This window comes from Pteropus medius, unplaced genomic scaffold (genome assembly GCF_902729225.1).
Source record: "Pteropus medius unplaced genomic scaffold, Ma_sr-lr_union100, whole genome shotgun sequence".
NCBI classification, from domain to species: Eukaryota; Metazoa; Chordata; class Mammalia; order Chiroptera; family Pteropodidae; genus Pteropus; species Pteropus medius.
Genome location: NW_024344437.1, coordinates 4,585,958 through 4,593,702, shown reverse-complemented (window position 1 = coordinate 4,593,702; position 7,745 = coordinate 4,585,958). Strand labels below are relative to the sequence as shown.

General features: G+C 42.2%; 1 non-coding gene across 1 annotated transcript; it reads right to left on the bottom strand.

Annotated features, from left to right (window-relative positions):
- Window positions 1-7,252: 7,252 nt before the first annotated feature.
- Window positions 7,253-7,371, bottom strand: LOC120610770 (5S ribosomal RNA). The gene has a single exon (XR_005655001.1). It is a non-coding gene; the product is annotated as a 5S ribosomal RNA (ribosomal RNA).
- Between the last annotated feature and the right edge of the window lie 374 nt (window positions 7,372-7,745).

The following is a 7,745-nucleotide window of genomic DNA, read 5'->3' as shown; positions in this document are numbered from 1 at the left end:
TTCTCTAGGGTTATAATTATTTTTTCTCTCTAGTCCAATGATAAAATAAGATTAAAAAGGCAAAATTATATTATCTAATTTCAGTTGGCAAGGCAATTCTCCTAGAAATACATCCTCCTCATCCCAACTATAATGTGCTGAATACATTTTTGGGAACCTAGTTAAATTCTGGTTTTCAATCTTTAAACTTTCAATTTGTATAATTCTGGGTGGAGGAACATCTTTGAGAGACATGGGAATGTCCCCCTTGAAAGCCAGGAGGGAACTGCAAAGAGTCTTCTCATGTCACTGGAGAGGCGAGAGGAAAATAACCGATCTTCTTTCATTTCTCCTTCCTTCATTTTTACCTCTGTCTTCTTTCCCTCCCCTTTCTGACCAAATCTGTCAAGTGGTCATTAACTTAAATCATCTTCAAATATGATTTCATAATATACTTGTAAGATTAGGTGGATCAAAAGTGGTCTCTTGTTAGGACAAATTTAAAAAAAAAAAGACTAAATCACATCAACATAGGGCAAACTTTAAGAGTTTAAGCCACCACTTATATAACCCATAGAAAAGCTCGGTACAACACGGATGAGTTGAAGAAAAGTAGTCCTTAAGCTTCCTCAAACATTTCTCCGTGTTTCAAGATCTTCTGTGTCTAACAAAGAACTGAATCTCTTTGAGAGAGTATTCTCATATATTTTCCTTAGAACAACAGTCTTTTCTCTTTTATTTGATTAATAAGCGAACGCTTCCTGGCTAGCAAAAATGAGAAAAGGTCCGTAAGAGTTGGCTGTCCCTCAAGTACTTAGTGTCTTTACCTCCGCGGATTAATTGTCTGCTCAGAGTGTGAAAGTGGGAGTCTGCCCTCCAGGGATTGCCATTCACTTCTTTGACAGGTTTGGCATGTAGAGCGAGTCCCAGTTCCCGTTCTGTACCCCTATCCAGTCTCCTTAGCGTGACTTTCTTCCAGCAGAACCAACAGATCAGCAGGGACTGGTAATGATAGTTGCACGATGCCTAGCATAAGCCCATAATCACTGGAACTAATTTGGACATGGACAGAATTGTTTGGCCACAGCCCTGGTTTGCAGGCACCCTCCTTTCCTTCATTTCACAAGCTCAGGGTGTCCTCCAGATTGTGTCTTCTCTGGTTCTAACTTTTCTAGTTCCTCTCATCGATCCAAATATATTTGACCATGAACCACACCGTAAGGCCCTTCTAGGGAAACTATGAAGTAAATTGGGTCTGTGGATTGATAATAACCAATGAGTTGTCCCTTGCAAATAAGACCGTTTTATTTTAATTTGTTTCATTTAATGTATTGGTATGTATTGGTACTTAACATGTACAGACACTCTACTAATTTTGAGGATATAGTAATAACAAGGAAGATGTGGTCCTTGTCCTCACAGATCTGAAGTCAAGAGTGAAAACGAAACATGAAATACAGGCGGTCTGATAAGAACTTTGATAAGGGACATTAGCCAGAGTATGTGATTAGTAGACCTAGATCTGTGGAGTCAAGAAGACTTTCCTTCTTCTGAGACCTGAAGAGTGGACAGTCAGTCAAGCAAAGGTGGGGCCTAAGAGGTTCTAGCCAAATGAAGGGGTGCACGATGCCTGGGGGAAGCTGAGAGGGTGCAATGTTGCTGCAAAGAAAGGAGGGTGGAGTAGTAAACGCAGAGGCAAACGGGGACCTTTTTTTATATATGTATTGACCAAAGGAAATGCTTTCAAAGGTAGATATAAGACTTAGTTACAGCCCGGGGGAGACAAATTTTAGGAGAAATGACTCTTTTGTGGTTCCTCAGTTCCCCAATGCACAAGTGACCCTTGCTTCACCTACGTAACAGGCATGATCTAACGGAGACTCCGAGGGGGTCCCAACCCATCCTTCATGTGCGCACAGCCAGGGAAGCATCACAGATCAAAGGTAGATTGCCTAGTTGTGTGGCACCCTGCTTCTTCTGTTGGTCCTCGAGATCCAGTGTGATCTGTCCCTCCTACAACACCTTATGAGGAAGTGGCCCCACTCCCAGGCAAAGCTGGCTTCTCTCCACTGTTCTGAACTAAGCAACCCTCTGGCAGTTCACAGCTGGCTGGTTCAGAGCTCTGCAGCTGATGCTAGAGAAGCCACCACCGGTTGCCTTTGTGTAGTTTGGCCCCCAAAATGAGCTGGTACAATCGGATGCCTGCTTTCTGGAATCCAAACCGGGAGCTGGAGAGGCTGAGCTCGTAGAATTAAAGATGAAAATACGCTAAACGTTTTAGTCTAGATCATAGTAAGACCAGTACAAGTCATGCACAAGTCAAAGTTCGGTGGCAGTTGTTGCAAGGATTGAATAAATTAATGTCTTTGAAATGTTTATTACAGTGTCTGGCACACCGAATGTGCTCCATAAGGATTAGCTATTATTAGTTTTGTATCTTGATGTTGACAACATGGCCAGAAAAAGCCTTTCGGTGGAGAGAGCCATGTGAAGTGAGCAGATGCATAGAGAGAAGCTGAAATGCCATGAGGGAGAGACCAGGCCCAGGCCTGAGACCAATTTAGTTTCAGTTTCAAATCACATGCATGCCTTATATAGATGCCCTCTCCCTGGAGGTAACTTGGGAGAGATTCTGTTTTTACAGCTAAATAAACCCAACTAAGTAACTCCCTAGTTCACAGAATAAATTGGGCAAAATGAGTTACTGTTCCTAAGCTAATTTGTAGTGTTCGGGCACATCATGTCATGTCAACATAATGAGCTACTGTTAAATCTTAAAGCTCTAGTGCATGTTTTTTTTGCCCAACCGTACATTAATCTATCAATTAATTTAATAAATTCAGTGCCTTTCTCACTACACGGACTAGCTAATACAATTTGGCCTATGAATTTCCACAGATTCTGTTTTGTAAAATGTTAGGATAATGCACTAATTGAGAAATTTCCCCCGCGGGCCAATTCTGATCCCCTCCCAGCTTCACGAGAGGCAAAAAAAAATCTTTGATGGTATGTGGGTGTAGCCAAGCTAACAATAGGTTAAATCACTTGAAACTTCCAATTAAAAAGGAATAAAGTAAGAAGGAAAATAAAAGTGATCCTAACACCGTGAAATGCTTTGTTATGAATGGAAATAGAAATATGATTTTATTAAAAGTGAAAGAAGGATTATGTTCTCGGATGAGAGTCAGAATGAGGCGATGAAACAAGATAAACAACTCGCTCAGGAGCACAGCAGTAGGAGAGCGGGGCCGGCTAACCAGAGACATAATGGAGACTCAGACTTCAGTCTGTTATCGTCCGCCCCTGCTTCCAAACCATGAATCACGCCTTTGAGCAATGCCATCAATCTTTTGGGATCCGAATTCTGCCTTCCTTCTCAGGTGTTCTTTCAAATCCCCACGCCGCAGTAAAACTGGGCACGATTTCACGAAGATGTACCCCCTTTTCCTGTGGCTGGTGGTTGTCACCTTAAATGGACTTACCTGTTGAGTAGATAAGGATTTGTCATCACTGTTCTCAGACGTGGGCTCCTCCGGTCGTACTAGGACTGGAGCAGCCATCACACGTTCTTTGGGGAGGTTTTCCTGTCAAACTTTTCAAATATTCACCAGGAAGAGAGGCCAGCGCCATGACCTCCCAGTTACCCACTGCATGGCTTCAACTCCAGTAATATTTTGCCAACATCATTTGATTTATCCACCCCCCCCAACATGTCAATTTACTTGTTTGTTTTGGCTTCAGTATTATAAGCAAATCCCAGACATCTCATTCCATTTGTAGATACTTTGCTATGCATAAAAATCAAATCTTATGTGACTTTAGAAAACAGAAAGGGACACTTGAAAAATATTGACTTCCGCCACTGTATTGCAGGTATCCAAATTTTACCCCTCTTTTGAGGCCTAGTTCAAGTTTACTAGGATCCCTCTCAAAGGGGACTCCATCCATCTGACCTACACATTTGGGGATTCATTTTCTTCTGTCTGAATTGGTTTGATAGAACATTAAATTTTGTATTTTAATTTAATTTCTCAAGAATGTATGTTGTTTTCCAAACTAGAACAAGGAAGCCAAATGCGGTCAAAGAAAGTATTCAAATTTAGATTCAGAAAATCCCAGATTCCAACTGGGATTCTGTCTTTTGACTTTCATTTTCTGAGCCGCAGTTTCTACAGCAATGGAAAAGGAGCTGGATCTGGCCCTGTTACATTGCAAGCTACCCACATTTTTACTCACTTTTTAATTTGTACTTATTTTAATAACTTAATTTTTAAATATAGGATCATGACTGTGGGATTCGTGCTACATGAATATATTTCAACAAGATCAGAAGTTTGATGTTTTAAAATACGTAAATTAAAATTTTAAGAGCATAAATCACACACACACAAAGATTCCTGTGAAGGTTAAATGATTAAGTGAGAGAACGGGTGTGAAAAGTATGAGACCTATTATTATTAGCTTGTGACCATCTGCCTGGAAGAAGAGCCCATGTCTCACACAACTCATTTCTTTTCCCCACGTAATTTAGCCCCGTGATTCACACACACTTGTGATAAGCTCGATCAGTATTTAGTCCTTTGATTTGCTAATATACCGGGTAGAATAATGTTTGTAAATTAGAAAAAATAGAACTTGCAACATAGAGTATTTTCCACGGTATCTGGAGAGACGTTTTAATATGGTTTGGAGTCACAAGTAAAAGGAAGAGACAGGATATGTCCTGAGACTCAGGTGTAAATCTTATTGTAGCCACACAAAAACGAGGGGTTGAGACTCGCCTCAGGCAGTGTACAAGAAACTCAGAGTGTAACTCATCTCAGCACATGGGTATAAACATCTTGATTTGTCTTTCTCTAATCTCTTCCTCATGGTATAAAAGAATCTTCTGGGTAATTCAGCAGGAAACAGATAATCTCTCTCCTAGATCGTTATGTTCTCTTAATTCACTCTCAAACCAGCTAGCAATTTCTAAAGTCCTGTCTAATTGGATTCTTCTAGTTCTGTCATAGACATCTGAGAAAGACTTGTGGACTGGAACGAGGAGTCCCATGACTGGCCAGGTCAGTGTGTGCGGTCTGGGGATGTATGACCCCAGACCCAAAGCTGTGCGAGGTAACTGGAGGTTTCTATTTCTAACGCAATTCCACGCCTAAGGAAAATGTAAGTGATATAATTGCGTGCTTTACCCCAGGAGCCTGGAACTCTGTGCTGTTTCTCTGAGTGCTGCTGGGAGGGGCCCTGGGGATTTTCCGGGGGGCAAGGGGGATGGGCGTGGGAGAGAAGCCAGAGCCCCTAGACTGGGGGTAAATGTCTGTTTGCTGTTATTAGTAGTTAAGGTTGGCGAAACCTCTCTCGCTCCCTTTGTTCCCTCGCCTGCCAAAGTTGATTGATTGTCCGTAGTGTTCAGAGCTGCGTTTAATTCCCCACTTTCCCCCTCTACTCTGCCTCTTCTTGCTTACAGGGTCATCCTCCAACTCAGGGTTGAAAAATAGAAAGACACAACCCTGGGTCCCCTTCCCCTCCAAAACAAGGACATTTGACTACATGTGATCACATTTTTAAAAATGTGTTGATTGGCCACTGCAGACAAAATACTCGACGAGAACAGAGCTGTGTGGGGCTCATCAGAAACGACCCTCAGCCCTAAGTCCATCCTGGAGGTTAACCTGAAAACTGTGGAACACATAGACACAGGATGACAGCGCCCCCTTGGAGTGTTTCTTCCCAGAGCAGGTTTGCTTGATCTGTGTCGTGTCCAGCATTACTTTGGGGCCTCGGTGAGCATTGGGAGAGACAGGGAGAGCATGCAGCTCTGAGAGGAGAGGCGACGCGAACAAACTTTCCGTGCAGACAAAGGTTGGGGAGTAGGTGGGGATGAGTCAGCGGCGCGCACCTGTGCTGGTTACCGAGGAGACCAATGAGGCTGGGCAGGGGCAGGCTGTGTAGACGCTATGTTCGCGTGGGCGTGGGTCCTGTTGTTTAGTGACCACCACATCTGGACGAGGGCTTCCTGGGAAAGCCTTCGTTTCTTTAAATGGCATTAGAGAGAGAAAACAGAAAAAGAAATGTTTCTAAGGTTATTTACAGACACACACACACTGTCAATGAAGTCCTTTGCCCACAAGAAGCAGTTGATTCTTGATCTGGCCCCAGAACTGTGCTGGACGCCAGACATGTTTGGAATGACGGGGGTCATGAGGCGAAAAACTCAGGAATGCAAAACAGAAAAAAAAAAAAAAATGAAGAAAGTTCCGAAAGAAAATGCTGGCCTACAGGTCTAATTACACAGTAATGGTGCCCGAACGAGTTTAGTGCCTGCATGGGACAGACACCGAAAACAACAAGATCAACAACCCAGTCCCTCTTCTGGCAGAACTGGTGGTCCCTGTGAAGTGGGGAGGCAACCTCACAGAGAGCAGCTCTGCTCCTCCTGGCGACCCAGAGGAGGGGAAGGGCAGAACTACCGTCACACAGAAAGCACCTATGGGTGCCTTTCCACGCCACCAGCCCGCAGGGGCTCAGCTCAGATCGCCAGCCACAGGGGACGGTGGCAGTCTACGTCCGACCGGATTCACTGAATGCGTAAGTTTAAAAATAATTTTAGTTTTCTTTGTCAGTAAAGAGAACTGCCAAATGCTTCACAAGCTTCTTCCTTAAAGAGTGAACTATTTCCCCGGAACATTTATTAGTACATATTAATAATTTTGAAATATCTTATCATAGGCAATGGAAATAAAAACATCTACCTAGCCGGTGTCAAAGTTATCTTAAGTTCTGAGCTAGAAAATTCTAAATTCTAATGAGCTTTATCAGGTATTTTGTTCTCTTAGGTTTTTATGTTGCTGACACTATTCATCCAAAGGGCATGGAAACATTGTGTAGTTTTAACAGGTAAGAAAATTCTGAAGAACTAATTTTTCTGCTTAACCTTAAGTTTAATAGACTTAGGTCCTTGCAAAGGAAGTACGTATTTCTACCATCAAAATCAACCTTTCTTGGATTCAAAATCTTTATGTAAGTCTAATGTAACCTGATCACCTTAAAATAAATCTTTCTGAGAAAAAAATGTTTTTTTCTGGGGCCATTCTTTAGATGACTCGATAATACAGTTGTATGAATGGATATCCGAGGTACTAACTTCTTATTTTCATTGCTTTGCATTTTCCTCAGAAATTACTCCTTATCGAATAAGCTTATTATGTGTGCAAAGGGTGTTTCTATAGGCCTGGAAGAAGCTGAATGGAAATTAGAATTGAATTTTTTTTTTTTATGCCTACAGCACCTGGTCTTCCTAGATGGTCTCCCATCCAAGTACTAACCAGGCCCGACCCTGCTTAGCTTCTGAAATCAGACGAGATCGGGCGTGTTCAGGGTGGCATGGCCATAGACTGAATTGAATTTTTCCTCCCTCTTTTTTTCATTCCTCCCACCCTTCTTCCTATTAATAAGCTTTTTTTTTTTTACCCTAGGGTTGACCACATATTTAGTCTTTTACATTCACTCCAGATTTCTTTGGAAGATAGCAACAAAAATGGTGTCACAAGGTCCTACCAAATTGTCAAGACAGAGAGGATCCTCTATAAATAAAAAAAAGAAAAGAAAAGAGGAATGGAGAACGATAATGTCCGATTCTTTATCTTTTTACTAGTGTCGCCAAATTAGGAGGCGAAGGGTCATACATTTACGGGATCCAAAAAGGAATGTATACTCTTGGGGATATGGCAGGTGGGAGGAAAGAGGCAGATGAGACTGAGTCCATCTCT